The sequence below is a fragment of the Siphateles boraxobius genome, unplaced genomic scaffold (genome assembly GCF_051911475.1).
Source record: "Siphateles boraxobius isolate OS27281-9 unplaced genomic scaffold, OSU_SipBor_1 46, whole genome shotgun sequence".
Classification (NCBI taxonomy): Eukaryota; Metazoa; Chordata; class Actinopteri; order Cypriniformes; family Leuciscidae; genus Siphateles; species Siphateles boraxobius.
In genome coordinates, this window is record NW_027509097.1 from 16916391 (window position 1) to 16934374 (window position 17984).

Consider the following 17984-nt stretch of genomic DNA (forward strand, 5'->3'; position numbering starts at 1 on the left):
CACAATGCCCTGGTGCTCAATTAACTTCACAGAAAAGAATTGACCATACCTGCAAATTGACCATAACTTTCCCCAGAGTGTTGGGGAAAGTTAATTTTAAAAGTAATGCATTACAAAATTGCGTTACTACCAAAATAAGTAACTTATTGCGATACTTAGTTACTTTTTGTGCGTTACGTTACTTTTGCGTTAATTTTTCTCACTTGGGCTGGGCTTGCTTGTTTGTTTTTTAATAACAACAAAAAAAGTTCTATTTTTGGCAAATGTTAAGGCCCTTTCACACCAAAAGTGAAATGAATAAGCCTCAGGCTAAAGGAAATGCATATTTACACTTGTACAGCATAAGATGCAGCTCAAACAAACATTTTTTTTCAAAAAAATGTTTTCTTTAATCCAGCTGCTGTTCTGGATTAAAGAACAATAGGATACAGGAGAAGGAAGTTCAACACTTTTATTTCTAAATCTAATCTAAAGTAGTTTTTGCTTATATTATGGTTGAATTAGATCATTGCAGGTCAGCAGCAAAAACATTGGTTAATAAAGTGAGATTAAATACATAAAGTATTTGTGTAATTTAATATAATTAATTATAAAAGTTTTGCTTTAAATTCTGAGATTGCATTTTACTGTTTTTATACATTTTGAGAAATACTGAATGTTTTTAAGCAAGTGAGATGAGTAAATGCACGTTAACATTTTGTCTAGAACTAAAATAACCATCATGTTTATACAGCCCCACACACACACACAGAGCCGATACTGACCTCCTTGGGGTCCTAAACAAAATTCTGTTTAGGGGCCCTCATACCTGACTCGTGAGCCATGAACCATTTGCCATTGCCACACAGTCACACCTGACATCCCAGTGTTCTCACTACAATCCCTCCTTTAACTAGTTCTAGTGAAAATGTAATTCCTGATATCAGAAGACATTGTTACTTGTAAAAATGTCATTCTTAATATCAAGAATTCACATTTTAAATAATACAAATGGAATTCTTGATATCAAAAATACATAGGCCTATCCTGTGAATGAATAAAAGCTAAAATGGCACCGTAGCATGTCACTGTGTTTTAAATGATAAAAGCAAGTCTTGATACTTATTATTTACTGAGGGATGTGCATCCATATTGACCAGAATCTCCAGCCAATCAACATTTTTAATTCAATGGAGCCAATAAATCAATAGTCAATGTCAATACATTGATTTCCATTTTGCATTAGTGCCGTGAAGGACCTTCACCCATTCTGCGTGGTCTGCTTGAGCCTTAAGCACACGGAGGAGGCTTTGGAGAACCCGTAGAACTGCAGTCATTGCCTGATGCTGCCGAAAATCCTGCGATGCCACCTTAAAGATGCTGCGACCCAGTGTGTCGAGCTCGGCTTTTCTGACTCGGATGAGGGACGCGGTGACGACAACTTCTCTTATCTGGGATTACCAGCCCAATCCTGTGTTCCCCAAAGTGGACATCTTTGCGGGCAACCTCCCGCTCGTTGACGAACCGGCCGGTTCTGGTGATGATGATGAAGCGGGCCTTCTCGGGGTCTCAGAGGATGAAGAGGCCATCCCGCCCTCTTGCGTTCCCCAGGCCAATGCCCCCGCGGCCTTGCCTCAGTCCATCCTCCTGTAAGTTTGTGAGCGAGCGGCCGCTCGCCTCAACATTGAGTGGCTGGCTCCACAGAGCGCCAACGACCAGGAAGGGGACATTTATGACGGGAAAGTGCTGGGACCCCCTCCGGGTCTAAGGAAACAAATCTTCCCCGTCCTCCCAGCGTATGCAAAGCACATGAGGCACAACTGGAGCGACCCGCTCAATCTTAAACACGGTCTTGCGGGTCTAGAGGTGAAGGATATGGCGGCTCTCGACATGGGTGATCCCCCAACGATCGAGCAGTCCAGGGCGGGCTGCTCGCTCCCCCGAAGCCGGTCTTGCCTAACAAGATGGACCGTTTTTCTGCCTCTTTGCACCAGGCCGCTTACAGATCCTCGGCCTTGGCTGTCAGGGCCCTGAATATCTCCTCCCTCCTCTCCGCTTACCAGGCGAAAATTTTGGACAACTTATGCCAACAGTTGGACAAGGGATCCCCCTCACCCGCGCTGTGGAAGGAGATCATTACCGTTAATGACCTCGTCCTCCGTAACGCTCGTTAGGCCGTCCAAACCTGCGGGCGCTCCATGGCGCTTTCTGTGGTGGGGGAGGGCGAGTGCTCTGGCTGAACCTGTCGGGCCTTCCTGACAGTGAGAAGAGGCGCATCGTGGGCGCCCCGGTAGAGCCCAGCCGGGCTTTATTTGGCCCCACCGTAGCATTGATGCAGAATCTTTTCCTGGGACATCTTTTCCAAGCTGCAGTTTATAAAGAACCACAGTTGTACTTTGTCTTTTATTAAACATAATGAATCGACTCACATCAACTTAACTTTAGCCTACTGTTCTTTGCTGACATCAAAGTCTACCTGATAATTGATACTCTATAAAGTCTCATAAAATTCTGTTATGCTGACAAAGTAATCATCTAAATCAGATCCGTTTGATGTGTTGGTTATCTAATGAACTGAACGGATTGCTCAAAATAAATTTGGAATTTAAAAAAGCACTACCTGTGATCTGACAGCTCTTATGTCTCACTTTTTTTTGTTGAAAGTTTGGGATAGGTCTGAACTAGTTTGTACTTCCTGAATGCTGCAAGAAAACTCCACCTGACTGTTCATATACTTGCAGTATTATAAATGCAGCATGTTGCAGACATGAAAATTATTTGCATATTATTGCATTGAATATTAAAAAAATCAAATATATTTATTTTGGAAAAAAATAAGCAAAAGCACATTATTTATGAAAAAATCTCACAAAAAGTTAGGTTTGTTTTTAAATTAAGTGTTGAGAAGATTTTTAGGTGTGGGTTAAATTTTGGGGGAAGTGTTCAAAAGTGTGGGGGTGGTATGTAAGAAATGAAAGAAGTGAAATACGGTAAGTCTCTTTCACTCAAGGCTGCATATTTATTTGATAAAAACATTTATTTGAAAAATTACAGTAAAAATGTTGTGAAATATTATTAAAATTTAAAATAAAGTTTTCTACTGTATTATACACTGAACAAAATTATATAAAAAATTGGCCTCATTTTCTATGAGCTGAACTCAAAGATCTAAGACTTTTTCTATGTACACAAAAGGCCAATTTCTCTTAAATATTGTTCACAAATCTGTCTAAATCTGTTAGTGAGCACTTCTCCTTTGCCGTGATAATCCATCTACCTCACAGATGTTGCATATCAAGATGCTGATTAGACAGCATGATTATTGCACAGGTGTGCCTTAGGCTGGCCACAATAAAAGGCCACTCTAAAATGTGCAGTTTTTTCACACAGCACAATGCCACAGATGTCGCAAATTTTGAGAGAGCGTGCAACTGGCATGCTGACTGCAGGAATGTCCATCAGAACTGTTGCCCGTGAATTGAATTTCTCCTTCATAAGCCGTCTCCAAAGGCGTTTCAGAGAATTTGGCAGTAGCCTACATCCAACCAGCCTCACAACCACAGACCACATGTAACCACACCAGCCCAGGACCTCCATATCCAGCATGTTCACCTCCAAGATCGTCTGAGACCAGCCACCCGGACAGCTGCTGCAACAATCGGTTTGCATAACCAAAGAATTTCTGCACAGACTGTCAGAAACCGTCTTAGGGAAGCTCATCTGCATGCTCGTCATCCTCATTGGGGTCTCGACCTGACTGCAGTTCGTCGTCGTAACCGACTTGAGTGGGTCAATGCTCACATACGATGGCGTCTGGCACTTTGGAGAGGTGTTCTCTTCACGGATGAATCCTGGTTTTCACTGTACAGGGCAGATGGCAGCCAGCGCGTGTATGGCGTTGTGTGGGTGAGCAGTTTTCTGATGTCTAAGTTGTGGATCGAGTGGCCCATGGTGGCGGTGGGGTTATGGTATGACCAGGCGTATGTTATGGACAATGAACACAGGTGCATTTTATTAATGGCATTTTTAATGCACATTCTGAGGCCCATTGTTGTGCCATTCAGCCACAACCATCACCTCATGTTGTAGCATGATAATGCATGACTCCATGTTGCAAAGATCTGTGCGCAGTTCCTGGAAGCTGAAAACATCCCAGTTCTTGCATGGCCAGCATACTCACAGGACATGTCACCCATTGAGCATGTTTGGGATGCTCTGGATCGGCATATACGACAGCATGTTCCAGGTCCTGCCAATATCCAGCAACTTCGCACAGCCATTGTAGAGGAGTGGACCAACATTCCACAGGCCACAATCAACAACCTGATCAACTCTATGCGAAGGAGATGTGTTGCACTGCGTGAGGAAAATGGTTGTCACACCAGATACTGACTGGTTTTCGGTTGTCAAAAAGAGGCCAGGAAATTCAGTCCAATCTAATGCAAAACTGACGTGTACTGATTACCAAACAGCTAGGGATAAAATTGGATTCTTAAAAGATTATAAATCATTAGCAATAATATGACCTTGCATAAGGAAGAGGTAGAACATGAGCTTGAGGGAGATGTGTGAGAATCTGCTGAACAAAGCCGTACAGTCTGCTGTGATTTCATAATATAACACCTATTCCAAGAAACAGTCAATTGCTGTATTTATCTGACACGCTATTACCAAATTGAGAGACGCAAAGGTAAGTGTGTGGGTTCAAATCACCCAAGCTTATGATAAATCTACAAATGGGATCATATACTACTCACACACAACAACCTCATCCCAACAGAGGAGTTTACCTCACACTGTAACATCTCTAGATACTTTAGTTACATATATACAGCAGCCAAAAAGGCCACTGATATGTAATAGCTTTTATTTTATAACATGCACAAAAAAGTAGTATGATCTATTAAATAAGATTCAGTGAGCATTGTAGTCACCAGATGGTTGAATGTTGGCTCGTCATCTTCACAAAAATCTGCACGCAGCATGCGGTCTCTGTGTGTCCACTATTGAATAATCAACAATTTAGAGATTTTAATTGTCAGATACAAATGATATAAGAGACTTCCTTGAGGTCCACTGAGAAGGACATTGTACCTGTTCTTTACACCACGAAACTTAGCGCCTCTGCTCATTTACAGCACTAATGGCTCAGAACAGTACTGAAGAATGTGTTCCTGAATTCCCTGGGCTACACTTTCACCTTCACAGACCCTTTAATAGTGTCCAGACAGGCCAAATACTCAGTGCTGCATGTAACAGTAAAATAGAAGTGAGAAAAGATTCATGTGGGAAAAGCTTTCCACATCCACTGATAAAATTTTGCTTTGATTGGTAGTCACTCAAATAAACGAAAGAACATACAGTTTCAGGACATCAGATGTTTGAATTGACTTTGCATGTGCACCTTGCACATTCCTGCAGCTGTAACCACTAAAATTGCAGCTTTCATAAATATGAAGGATTTCTGTATAGACAACATTCTGCAATAACTGCCCACGAAAAAAAAAAGATAGCTGGGTTGTTGTCATACATGGAGTAAGTCACAATGGAAGCTATTAAACAGCCTATAATAGGTTAACAGCAAAATAATTATAAAAGAGTAATTTATGAAACAGCAAAAATGGTAACACTTCACAGTAAGGTTTCATTTGTTAATATTAGTTAACTCTATTGGTTAACATGATCTAACAATGAACAATACTTCTACAGCATTTACTAAGCTTTGTCAATGGTAATTTCAACATTTACTAATACTTTTATTAAAACTTAAGTTGTTAATATTTGTTAATGCACTTTGAACTAGCATGAACAAACCATGAACAATTAGCTTTTTTACAAACTAATGTTAACGGAAATTAATACGTGCTTTATCGAAAAATGAGCAATATATTTTTTAGTGTTAGCAGTTTCACAGTCAAGGCTTAAAGGGATAGTTCACCCAAAATTTAAAATTGCCATAATTTACTCACCCTCATGTTGTTCCAAACCTGTATGAATTTCTTATAATTTAAATAATGTTGGTAACATTTTTTTCCTACTATGGAAGTCAATGGCTCCCGTCATCAGTCTGGTAAACAACATTCTTTCAAATATATTCTTTTGTGTTCAACAGCATAAAGAAACTCAAACAGGTTTGTAACAACTTGAGGGCGAGTAAATGATGACAAATCTTTCATTTTTGGGTGAACTATCCCTTTAAGCTAGTCCCAGACTAAACTGCATGTTTCAGCTGTTTTAACTGAAAGCAAATGGCACTGACATATCTTAAAATATGTCAGGTGTCATTGTTTTATCTCAAGATGCACACCAGTAATGTTTTTTCTAAGGCATGTTTAAAAAAAGGTATTAAATGTCCTAATTGAACTAAGGCCAAATCCTGGCTTAGTCTAAACCCTGTATGTGAAACCAGGCTTTAGGCTACTAACGTTATGATACTTTATTATAAAGCATTACCATTGTAACATTTAAAACATGCGAGATCTTGCCCAAGCCTGACATTTGTGAGAAATAGCCTATTATTGTCCTGAGAACATGACATATGGCAAAAAGCAGTTTAAAATATAAAACAGAGATATTATGTTGTTGGAGTTGTTCATATGACATTCTTATGTGGTTAATTCTTCTGGAACATGGAGAAAAGCCCCAGACTGAGGAGAATCCCGTGTCCATTAAAATGACTAAAGTAGTGACGCTCGTTACACTTAATCTACCAACTGCAGATTATCATGCAGCCAGATCACAGATGCATGCAATCTCTTTGCAAAATCATTTTACACTAGCACACATTTATGTTCTGTGTCTAAAAACCGGGGGAACTTCCTACCTGCACATCTTTTTTAGCCACAACAGACATATACGGTGACCTAAAATGCTATCTAGTTTGGCAGCTCACTAGTTTGTAAAACAGTCATCATTTAGAAAAAAATAATGTGCAACGTAGCCTACTTCTGCACACAATTCGGTCAATATGCTGTTCTTTATGAAACAAATCACTTAAATGATGCATCCAGCCCCACGTGAGTTGACACACGTCCTAATCTCAACCAATAAAGATGCAACATCTGTAACCAACATCTACACCGAACGTAAAGAGTCTCATTAAAATAAAGCCATACCTTCTGATGGACTTTCAGATCTCAGCGACTAGGTTTGTTCATTAACCGGCGTTTAGTGTTATGCGCCTTCTTCGCAGAAGAAATATATTGTCAAAGCATAACTAAACAGTACTAAAGCAATGTGATTTTACATCCTAAATCCAAAGTTTGCGACAACGCTGTAAATAAAAACCATGCTGCCAGCCTCGTAAATTCCCACTCTTGAAGCCTAGCACAGGGCGGTGAGTTTCAGTCTAGTTCACAGTATCAAGCTGTAAAAATACCAATAGAATCTGTATGCAGCCTGCAAGACTTCAAGTTACGCCCACTTCAAGTTACGCCCTTTCAAGTTACGCCCACTTCAAATTGCTCACTGTTTTTTTTTTTTTTTTTTGACTTAAAGCAGCGCTGCACAGACCGGTCAGTGTTTGATATCAAAGTACCGCGAGAGCGAACAGACTTCTTTATGCTTTTGAATCGCTCTCGCACGAGTTAACTGAACATACTAGAGTTGATTAAACTGACTCTTAGCTGTTCAAGAACCGAAATGCTTGTTTTGGTATTGCTACAGTAAAGCAAGCTGCAATCTGCATTAGTGCCAGGGTGGCCTATGATAATATATTGCAAGGAACCATATTGCAATGTATTGTTTTATGAATTATTCGTCTCACCTCAACTAAAGTGTGGAGCTAGCACTAATAGGCTATAGCATATCCTTTTGGAATTGAGCTTTATTTCTTCTTCTTTTTTTAAATAAATAATTTTAAACATCTTTTAATGTCTTATTGTATGCTATGCCTGATTTGCTGATGATTAAAAATGTTAACTGATATCAACAGCACTAATGAACAGTTAAATCCACCGCTGACAAACAAATCTTTGTGATTTGGACAATATCAAGTTACGCCCACTTCCTGTTTCGCCCCTCTTTTGCAAAGAAACAGAGTGAGCGGATGTCACTAACCAATCAGCGGCACCCATGGGCGTAACCTATTGATGCCTTTCTACCTTAACCGCAAAAGGATGCAGAAACCGCTGTTGTGCGTCATTCAGTGCTAGAAACATCAAGTACAAGCGCTATTAGAATAAGCATACATTGCCTTTACATTGCCTTGAGATGAAATCAAAATAGCCTATACTATTTTGTGCCTATTTTCACCGTCCTTTGCACGAAATAAAATCTTGGTCTTCATTTGAACCTTAACAATAATATAACCACTCTTATAACACATTTTTAAGACTTTCTAGAGCTATTCAGGCATGATGTCAATTTGTAAGTCATCCTCTATGGGTTCCCTTAGGAATTTCCAGTGGGATTTTAGAAATGTGGTTTTCGATTTAGGAGTAAAATAAGTTTTGCTTTTACTTAATGAGGCTTTCGCATTTTGTACATGTTATAGATCAAACGGGTATTCTGAAGCCATTGTTCATAAGCTGATATCTATAAAAGGCATGCACTGGTTTGAGTAGGCCTAGTCAAGCATTCAAACTTACATATTTGTGGCAGGCCATTTATATTGTTACCTTTTTTTTTTTAAACAAATCAAATTCACATGTGAGGTATGAATATGTATAATTTATTTACAACAATTATGAAATCTCTTCAAGTAAAGTCAATCACAGACCGTATTTTACATCCAAAACTGCTATTTTAAAAACACAGGAAATTCCAGAGAAAACCCTCAGCTTGAAAATCCTAATTCTCTTCCAGGTTTTAGGACCACAAACTCAACAGCTGATGTACATTTCCCATGTATTATACATTTATTCTTGAATTTTTTGTCATCATTACATACATACATACATAAAAAACTTGATACATTAGCCAATGTTCTGGATGTTCAGAAGTATTAAGCTGTGCAAAATACCAAATTGTGCTATTATGTGACTTTCATGCAAAACATGATGACATCTGTGGGTCAGATGTCTCCTTTTGCCTGATCATGTGGAAAGATTAAGGTAACTATCATAGCACTTTCAGTTACTCGTGAGGGGAAACTGAAGTAACTCAAACTGACAGCTCCTCATGCAGTTATTGTGCCGCCATGCACTAAATGTCTCAGTAATAAGATCTCTCATCCATGAATTCGGTTTAGCTGTTTAATTCAAAGTTACAATGATTGCTTTTCGGAACAGAGACCTGGTGCAAACAAGGTACAAACAAATCCCCTTTATAGTCTTATATCATATGAGAAAAGGCAGTTTTCTCCCCAGTGTATTCACTATTGAATTTGGACACAGTAACTGTAGCAACTGTAATAGGATAGTGCCATAGAAAATGAACCAAATGAGAGGATAATCTAAAGAAAAGGACATGTCCAGCAGGAATTCACATACACATTCAGAAGATGCAGGGTAATGCTAATAGTGCTGTATAGGAAAGAAAAGTACATAGTTTGAGAATAAAAAAATAAGACCCGGCCTCTCTTTGTTTGGCTAAAAAAAATTGTAACACATGTTTCTTGAATATAACATCTGGATGAATATGATTTTATTGGCATTGGTGCATGTCTTTAATTCAGACAGGTACCACTCCTCCTTCTGGCACAGAAAACCACATTTGATGAGAGGAAACAAAAGTAAACATAGGATGATAGGATTGTCCCTAAAGAACCAGATGATGCTGATCCCTATTTTAATTGGATCTGCATGTGGATGCATCCTCTTCCCCTTCCTGAAAATGAACCGCATTCCTCCTGCAGGATGGACAAATTCCGGCTGGGATTTTCCAGTGCTTAGTTTGGACCCGAAATGCACATTTTAGGCTTATTAACATACAAACTCTTTCCTCACTAAATTCTCAATACTCAAAAATAAAGACTTATAATTGATATATATAGAAATGGAATGCAAAATAATTTAAAAATGTACCTCAAGGAACAATCTCATTTACAAAGTGTATACGCTAGACACTTCTAGATCCCATGCAATGGAGATCCCATGCAATGGGTCTCTGTTCTGTTCTGTTCTTAAGATCTGCAGTTGCTCCTTCCCACTCAATCTTACGTTTTTGTCATGAGGTGTGGAGAGGTTTGGTTCAACACACTGACATAACAACATCAGCCCACGACTGCAAGCAGAACAAATCAGATTTGCTGCTCCACATGAGAGCAAATTTGCTACACAGAGGAAGAAGAGGAAAGGAAGAGATATCTTTGAATCACCCTTGCAATGAATCAATCCCTGCATGGGGGAGCTATCAGAGATTTAGTGCTCTGTGTTGATGAAGGAATGCAGGTAGAAAGAGGAGAGCGCATGCATGTCATTATAGCTCTATCAGCATATGGAAGACATTATGTCCTGACCTGCAGATTTAACCCTGTCCGAACCCTGTGCTCTTTACTGCTTTAAGGCTTGTGCACTGCGGTGTGTGTTTGTGGTTCACACTTATGCATGCTGTTATATGCTCATAGCTCCAAAATACTTGAATCACTCATCTGCTGTTGAATCTTCTTCACCATGTCAAAAAGAGAAAAAAAACATAGTTTACCTTAATGTAAATACGATTAAAAACAACCCACAAGATAGTAGTAATAAACATATTTCTATTGATTTATCCTTAGAGTCTGCACAAAAAAAACTCCACAATAGTGTGTTCTCTTGTTGTGTCTCATTTGAAAGGCTGCATCCTTGCAGACATTCTGACTCAAACTTTCAGGGGAAAGTGTTGTCGGAAGCTTACTCATGGTGACGTTGAAGTAATTTGACTGTGATGTAATTAATTTATAGACTTCATTTAGCTTTTTACATATGCAGATTGTATTTAGGCCTCAAAACTCATAAAAGTCGTGTTCATTTTTAAAGATTATCATAATGAACAAAACTTGTAAGAATCATCCGTTGGTTTTCTGCAATAATACAAAAGCCAAATGAAAAATCCTATTGTTTTTTTTTTTGTTGAGGGAACCAACCAGGGTGATGCCTTCTGTGTTTGCTTGCAAAAATACGTAATTATTGCAGTCCTCTATAGCAGGTCAACTTTATAATAGTTACTTTTCTGAAATGAGGCATCCTCAATGACATGCAGCCCAAAAATGCAACCTCCGCAGGGCCTTCGAAATGAGACACAGCATCTCACACACAAATGAATCTAATGAGACTCTGACTCCTTTTGGTGGATAAAAAACATACCAATGTAGTCATAATTAACAATTATAATAAGTAGTTAGTAATTATTAATAATAATAATAATAAGATTGTCTAGTGGTTTGAATCCATGGAAGCCTGCCACATAAGAAAAAAAAACGTCATGCTTTTGTAATTATGTAAAAGTCACATAAAGTCTATACTTAATCATATTTATGAGATGGAAAGTCGAAAATATGACATAAGTCGAAATGATGACGTAAAAAGCTGAAATTATGACATTGAAATTCTGATTTAAAAAGTCATAACTATGACAGTAAGTATGACATTTAAGTTTATCTCACAAGTTTTAATCTCATAATTATGTCTTACCATGTCATAAATATAATTTTGACCCTTCATCTCATAAATATAAATTAATATGTCATTATTTTGACTTTTTGACTTATTTCTTATGTGGCAAAAATGGGCTTCCATATATTCAAACTAGTAGGCCTACGCGTTTTTGTCATCATTTTAACTTATCAAACATCATAATTTTGACTTTTTATGTTTTAAAGACTATGTCATAATTATGAATTAGTGTGTTGTAGCAAATTAGCTCAAGGGAAATATTAATATAATTAATTATAACTTGTTATAATTAATTATAAATATTTGAATCAGTTAAAAGAAACAACTTGTTTGATTTTTCAAACAACAGTTGATTTCTGCTGAAGTTGTCTTGATGAGAGAGAACCAGTTTGAGTCAGGATCATTGATGAGTGGAAAGACAAGGGCGCAGTCTGGCACAAACTTAGGGGTCCTTAGAAGACTTCTAGCTCACTATCTTCTTCACACCAGAATCCCTCCGAATCCTCTTGTAATCAGTAATCTTTAAAATGTGAAGATGTCACACCCTCTGGAGGTGTGTGCATTAGCCAATCAGAAATTGTTCCTTTGGAGTCTTCTTATTTGCATATGAAATTGGATTAGATGTTTAAGAGAAGAACCTTCAAGAATCTCAAAATACTAATGTGTCAGAGAGTTTGCAAAATGTAATGTAAAGGGTCAAATAACTAAAATTGGAGTTCATACATACCAAGCATGCTACACATGTGATCTTAGTTAACCATAGTATGCAATTCTGAAACATTAATCCAAAAGAGTTTGAATTAATACATAGGCCAAACCCTATAGAAAGAAAATCAAGTGATGGGAAAATTGGATACATGTTTATACATTTCTCAAGTGGTTTTATACTATATATGATTAAAAGGCTTTATTTGTCCTTTTCAATGATAATTAATTGAGAGTCAAAACGCTCTCTAAATTCCTTTGGGTTGTAAAAACACATGGTGTTAGTTGCAGTTTGGAGGAAGTTCAGATAACTCTAGCCCACATGATGTGCTTGTTGGGTGAGGGATATTATGGATTATTTGTTAAATATAACAAAACATTTCGGTGTCTGATCCATCTCATTTGCCACAGTGTCATAATTTAAACTTTTTATGTCATCATTTACTATTTACATCAAAATTATTACACTTGGTGTCATAATTAAGATTTTCCAACAAATTAAAATTTCGTTTCTTATGTGGCGGAAATGGCCTTCCATAAAAACCTATTCAAAAGAATCAAATTGAGAGATTGTGAACTAGAACTAGAACCAAAATCTGAAAATCTGTATGGTAGGCTATACAGCCCTAGACATCAGAGGCTCTTTCAAAAGCCTTTCATTTGACTTATATCATATTATAACATGCAATGTGTGCAATATCAAAAAAAAAAGTGTTGTGACAGCAGATTTTATTGTCTATATTTTTATAGTATTTTTTCAGTTGTGGCTAAGCATCATGAACTTAAATGGAATTTAAAACCACTCTATGGAGGTATGGACGGATTACAGATGACTCTTCCAAATGTGTCTATCCAACGAGCAAATCTGAAGATCGTATTCAAAACTGAATCATCTGGCACATGTGCTTCTGTTTAATTTGTGACATTTTGAAAGCTTTTACAAAAGCCATTTAATCTGTTCCTCTATATTGTCAGTTATCTGTCATGGTGTATTAGGGATTTGAGGTTAAATTTTGTTTATGTGGCTTCTGTGTCTGCATCCCCACTAACCAATACTGGCAAGCTCCACTGCTCCAGTTCTCCAGGCTAAACCAGAGAGAGAACGGAAATGATTGCACGTCAGAGGAGTAAGTGCTTCCATAGCTCCCCACAAACTCTGTTTATTAGCCACAGATAAAGACAGCCAGGAGCCTAAACACTGCTAACTCGTAGTAGATCAGGGGCGACCAGATGATGCTTCATTATCCCTCTACTCTCTAGTTCATTATCTTGGGTCCATAAACTGTTCAGGGAAGCGTTTGGAATGTGAGATACTACAGAAGACTACAAAGCAGTAAAGATGTACAGAATCAGATGTTGATTTAAAAAAAGGAAAGAAAGCGAAAATCATTTTGGAAGCTTAAGTTACCATGTAAAAGTAACTGATGAAAGTTCTTCACTGAAGTGTAACTTACTGATGAAATGAAATGAAAGGAGTTAAATCTTAACCATGATGGGGAAAAACCCTTAGATCACTATAGGAATTTCCAGGATGGTGTGGTAAATGGTGTAAGATTAGTGGAGGAAGTTTTTGTCTGGATTTAATGGGAAACGCTTCATTTTTCAGTACGTTAACTTACGTGTACTTACAGTGTACTTACCTAAGAAAGTACTGGGTAATAACGCTTAATTTGACAGTGCGTTAACTTACGTGTACTTACGGTGTACTACTAATATAAGGTAAGTACATAGGTTAAGGTTAGGTTTAGGGGTAGGTTCAGGGTTAGTATCTAGTTATTACCCAGTAATTGTAATTACTATAATAAGTATATACTATGTACATGGGGAACAGGACTGTAAAATGAAACGTTACCATCTAATATTGGGACATTGACACTGTGAACCAGGATGTCAAGGTGAGGGGAGTCCCGGGGAGTCCGAGGAGTTTATCAAAACTGATAACAGGCTTCTTTTAAACACTATAATATTACAATGTATGGACAGGGCTGTATTAGCCATTGCAATTTCAAATACATAAATGAATTGTCACTACTGAAGCCTATACAGCTACAAAAAGCATATTTTCTTGTGACCCATGATCCTGCTAGTTAAACTTCTTCCTTCTGTGCTCTGCTAATAAAGGTATTTGGTGTATTCTGCCATGCAATAAAAAATAAAATAGATAACTGAGACTTTTTATCTCACAATTCTGACCTTTTTTTCCTCACAATTGCAACTGTTTATCTCACAATTCTGACTTTTTTCTTGCAATTGCGAGTTTATATCTCACAATCCTGAGAAAAAAGTCAGATTTGTGAGTCGTTAAGTCACAATTTCCTTATATATTTTTTCCATGTTTTTTTCCAAGCTATACTAAGCCCAATATTCACTGTTGTTCAGCTCTGATGGGAGGCTTTGAGAACTGACATCATAGATGTCATGATTTATTACTGTATGGAATGGAAAAAGCAAACCCTCCTCGGTAGGAATTTCCAGTCTTCAGCTGTTCAATTTTTTGTGAGCTCTTGCAAATTGTAGCCTCTTTTTCCTATTTGTAGTGGAGATGAGTGGTACCCGATGGGGTCTTCTGCTGTTGTAGCCCATCCGCCTCAAGGTTGTGCGTGTTGTGGCTTCACAAATTCTTTGCTGCATTCCTCGGTTGTAACGAGTGGTTATTTCAGTCAAAGTTGCTCTTCTATCAGCTTGAATCAGTCGGCCCATTCTCCTCTGACCTCTAGCATCAACAATGCATTTTCGCCCACAGGACTGCCGCATACTGGATGTTATTCCCTTTTCACACCATTCTTTGTAAACCCTAGAAATGGTTGTGCATGAAAATCCCAGTAACTGAGCAGATTGTGAAATACTCAGACCGGCCCGTCTGGCACCAACAACCATGCCATGCTCAAAATTGCTTAAATCACCTTTCTTTCCCATTCTGACATTCAGTTTGGAGTTCAGGAGATTGTCTGGACCAGGACCAAACCCCTAAATGCATTGAAACATCTGCCATGTGCTTGGTTGATTACATAATTGCATTAATGAGAAATTGAACAGGTGTTCCTAATAATCCTTTAGGTGTTATATAGGCTGAATTGTTATTTTATGTTTATTTTTAGTAAAGGGAACGACATGTTATTTAATGCAGTTGTGTTTGACATTTAAAAGAGCTTGTTATGTTTCCTTTTTGTGGTTACCATTGTGTTGAAGAATAGTGCTCATGGTTAGGTTGTGTGTGGGTATAGTTACTTGAGCACTAACTGAACTACTGCTAGTGAAAAGTAATATGTTACTTGTTCATGATATTTACATACTGAATAAGTATATAGAATTGGTTCCAGGATCACTACTCATTTATTTAGAAATTTTGGAACTTACTGAATATAATTTCAATAAAAGTTGTCATAACTCAAAAAGATTGATGCAAACTATTGTGTTATTTACTTAGTATATTTTTGGCTGTTGTTGAGGCAAATCAGTTGTTTTTAGAGTGTATTGGGAAGTGGGCATATTTGAACACATGGATTGTCTTTATGATTGAATCATAAAATAATTTTCTCAGTTGATTAAGCCTCTTGCCAACAGCCGAATCACTGATATTCAGAACAAGAGCATGTTTGCTTGTGTTCTCTCAATAATGAAAGATCTTAAAAAAGATCACACTCAGTAAACCTTGTTTTCACACACTCTCTTCCCAGTACTTCCTCTTTGCAGCTTCTTACCACTGCATGCCTGCTGCTCACCTACACGCTGTGACCACTTCAAAGATCAGTTCCCCTGCTGAGGCCCAGAGCAGGAAGCACAGCTGGCAGCTGTTCACGGGAGAACTGGAAGTTTTTGCTTCTGCTGTCTTGTGTTCCCCTCTGACCTTCTAGTTTATGGGGGCCAGAAGGGAGTACTATAGTTTACAGTAGTCCTCCACCTGATGACATGTGCTTATTCCCTCAGAGAACCTGACTCTGAGACCTGCTTGTTTCCAACAATGTAGCTATAGCTTTGTATAACAGCTATCAAAAAGAAACCACGTATTGGTTCCTTTTAGTAACATGAGTCATTCTAGTACTCATTTGCAACTGAAAGCAAAGTAGGAGTTTCTCTTGAAAATCACGGATTGTTAACAGACAAGAACAGCCAGATACAAGAGCTCTTTCTGTTTCTTTTCTGAGGAAAGGGGGAGAGAGAGACTCCTGTTGATGTTTTTATCTAAACAGCAGTGCAGACAGTAAATCCACTGCTTGTCTCTAACTATACATTGACATAGAGTTCAGGGGAGATGTTCAGATCCCTGGGGACTCACAGTATTTATTTATGAGGTTGTTCATTAACATTTTAGACAGTCTGGAGAATGTGGATAAAAGCATGTGTATATATACAGAAAATACGAGCTAACCCAAATTGTAGCGATGCATCATACTTTAGCTAACAAATCATCATCTGCATATATCTCTACAGTGTTGTCAATATCAGACTCTAAAGCATAGAATCATAATAGAATAAATTTGTAAGAATTACAGTAACAGCAATTCAGTGCATGCAAGGACACTCTCTTTTCAATACTTGCCAGTGCTGAGGGCATCATTGGAAAGTCCATTGTGCCACAGAAGTTTGCATTTAAACGTTCTCATTTAAAAGGTGTTTCTTTCTTTTTCATTTCAGCCTCTAACTTGCCAAAATTCTCCACTACGTGCAGAAAATCCAAAAGTCCCCTCTCTTTTGTTTTAGCTAAGAGCAAATGGCCATTCATTAATCTTTTTGAATGCAAAGACCAAGTGCAACTGAGAGCAGGACAACTCCACAGTCAATGTTTCAAAAAGACGTCATTTTGGATCCAAATAGGCTATAATTGATACTGTTTTGGTACATATTTGATGTATTTTATGATAATTTATTAAATTACAAACAAGTAAATGATAAGCATAAATGCATAATAAATAAATAACAATAAATTATTTTTTAAATACACTGTTCAAACATTTGGGGCCAGTAAGATTTGGTAACACTTTACAATAAGGTTTTATTTGTTAGTTAATGTATTAACTGACATGAACTAACAGTGAGCAATACATATTTTACTGTATTAATCTTTTTTAAAGTTAGTTAATAAAAAAACATTTGTTCATTGTTTGTTCATGTTAGCTAACAGTGCATTGCCCAATGTTAAAAGATTCAACTTTTGATTTTCATAATGAATTAGTAAATGCTGAAATTAACATGAACACATATTAATAAATGCCTTAGAAGTGGTTCATTAGTTGATGTTAACCAAAGTAGTTAGCTAAAGTTCACTAATGAAACCTTACAGTAAAGTGTTACCGATTTTTTAAAATGTTTTAGAAAGAAGTCTCCTATTATTGTAATGGGAAAGCTGAATTTACAGCAGCCAATACTCCAGTCATCAGTGTCACATGATCCTTCAGAAATCATTCTAATATGTTGACAGCTTATTTTTGTGGAAACCATTTTTTTCCGGATCCTTTAATAAATAAAAAGTTAAAGAACAGCATCAATTTAAAATATAAATCTATTACAAACATTACAAAAAAACATATCTTTTTAACTTAGCTTTTAGTTTAAGGGTATTGTACATTGTAGTTATAACTTATTTTTATCTAGTTTTATTTCTCTCTACACTGATCTCATTATACAGTTGTGTGAGGGGTATGTATAAGAGTGTGTAGTCATGCCTTCATCTGCTAAGCTTGATTAGTTTTTATACATGTAAGTTTTGTTGTTTTTAGTTAACCGTGAAGAACTTTGGGCAACAACGTTGCTATTAAATGTGCTATA

At 37.4% G+C, this 17984-nt stretch overlaps 2 protein-coding genes across 3 annotated transcripts in view; both read right to left on the reverse strand.

Annotated features, from left to right (window-relative positions):
- The window catches only part of rhbdf1b (rhomboid 5 homolog 1b (Drosophila)), a 43931-nt gene extending 36526 nt beyond the window's left edge, over positions 1-7405 (reverse strand). Inside the window, exon 1 of one of the 2 annotated variants that reach the window (XM_077201084.1) lies at positions 7095-7405. The gene's annotated coding sequence lies outside the window, so the exon portion shown is untranslated. The remainder of the gene's footprint in view (positions 1-7094) is intronic. The other variant, XM_077201083.1, reaches the window with a different exon arrangement.
- Positions 1-17984, reverse strand: part of shisa9a (shisa family member 9a) — a 736130-nt gene that overhangs the window by 268704 nt on the left and 449442 nt on the right. The window lies entirely within an intron of this gene.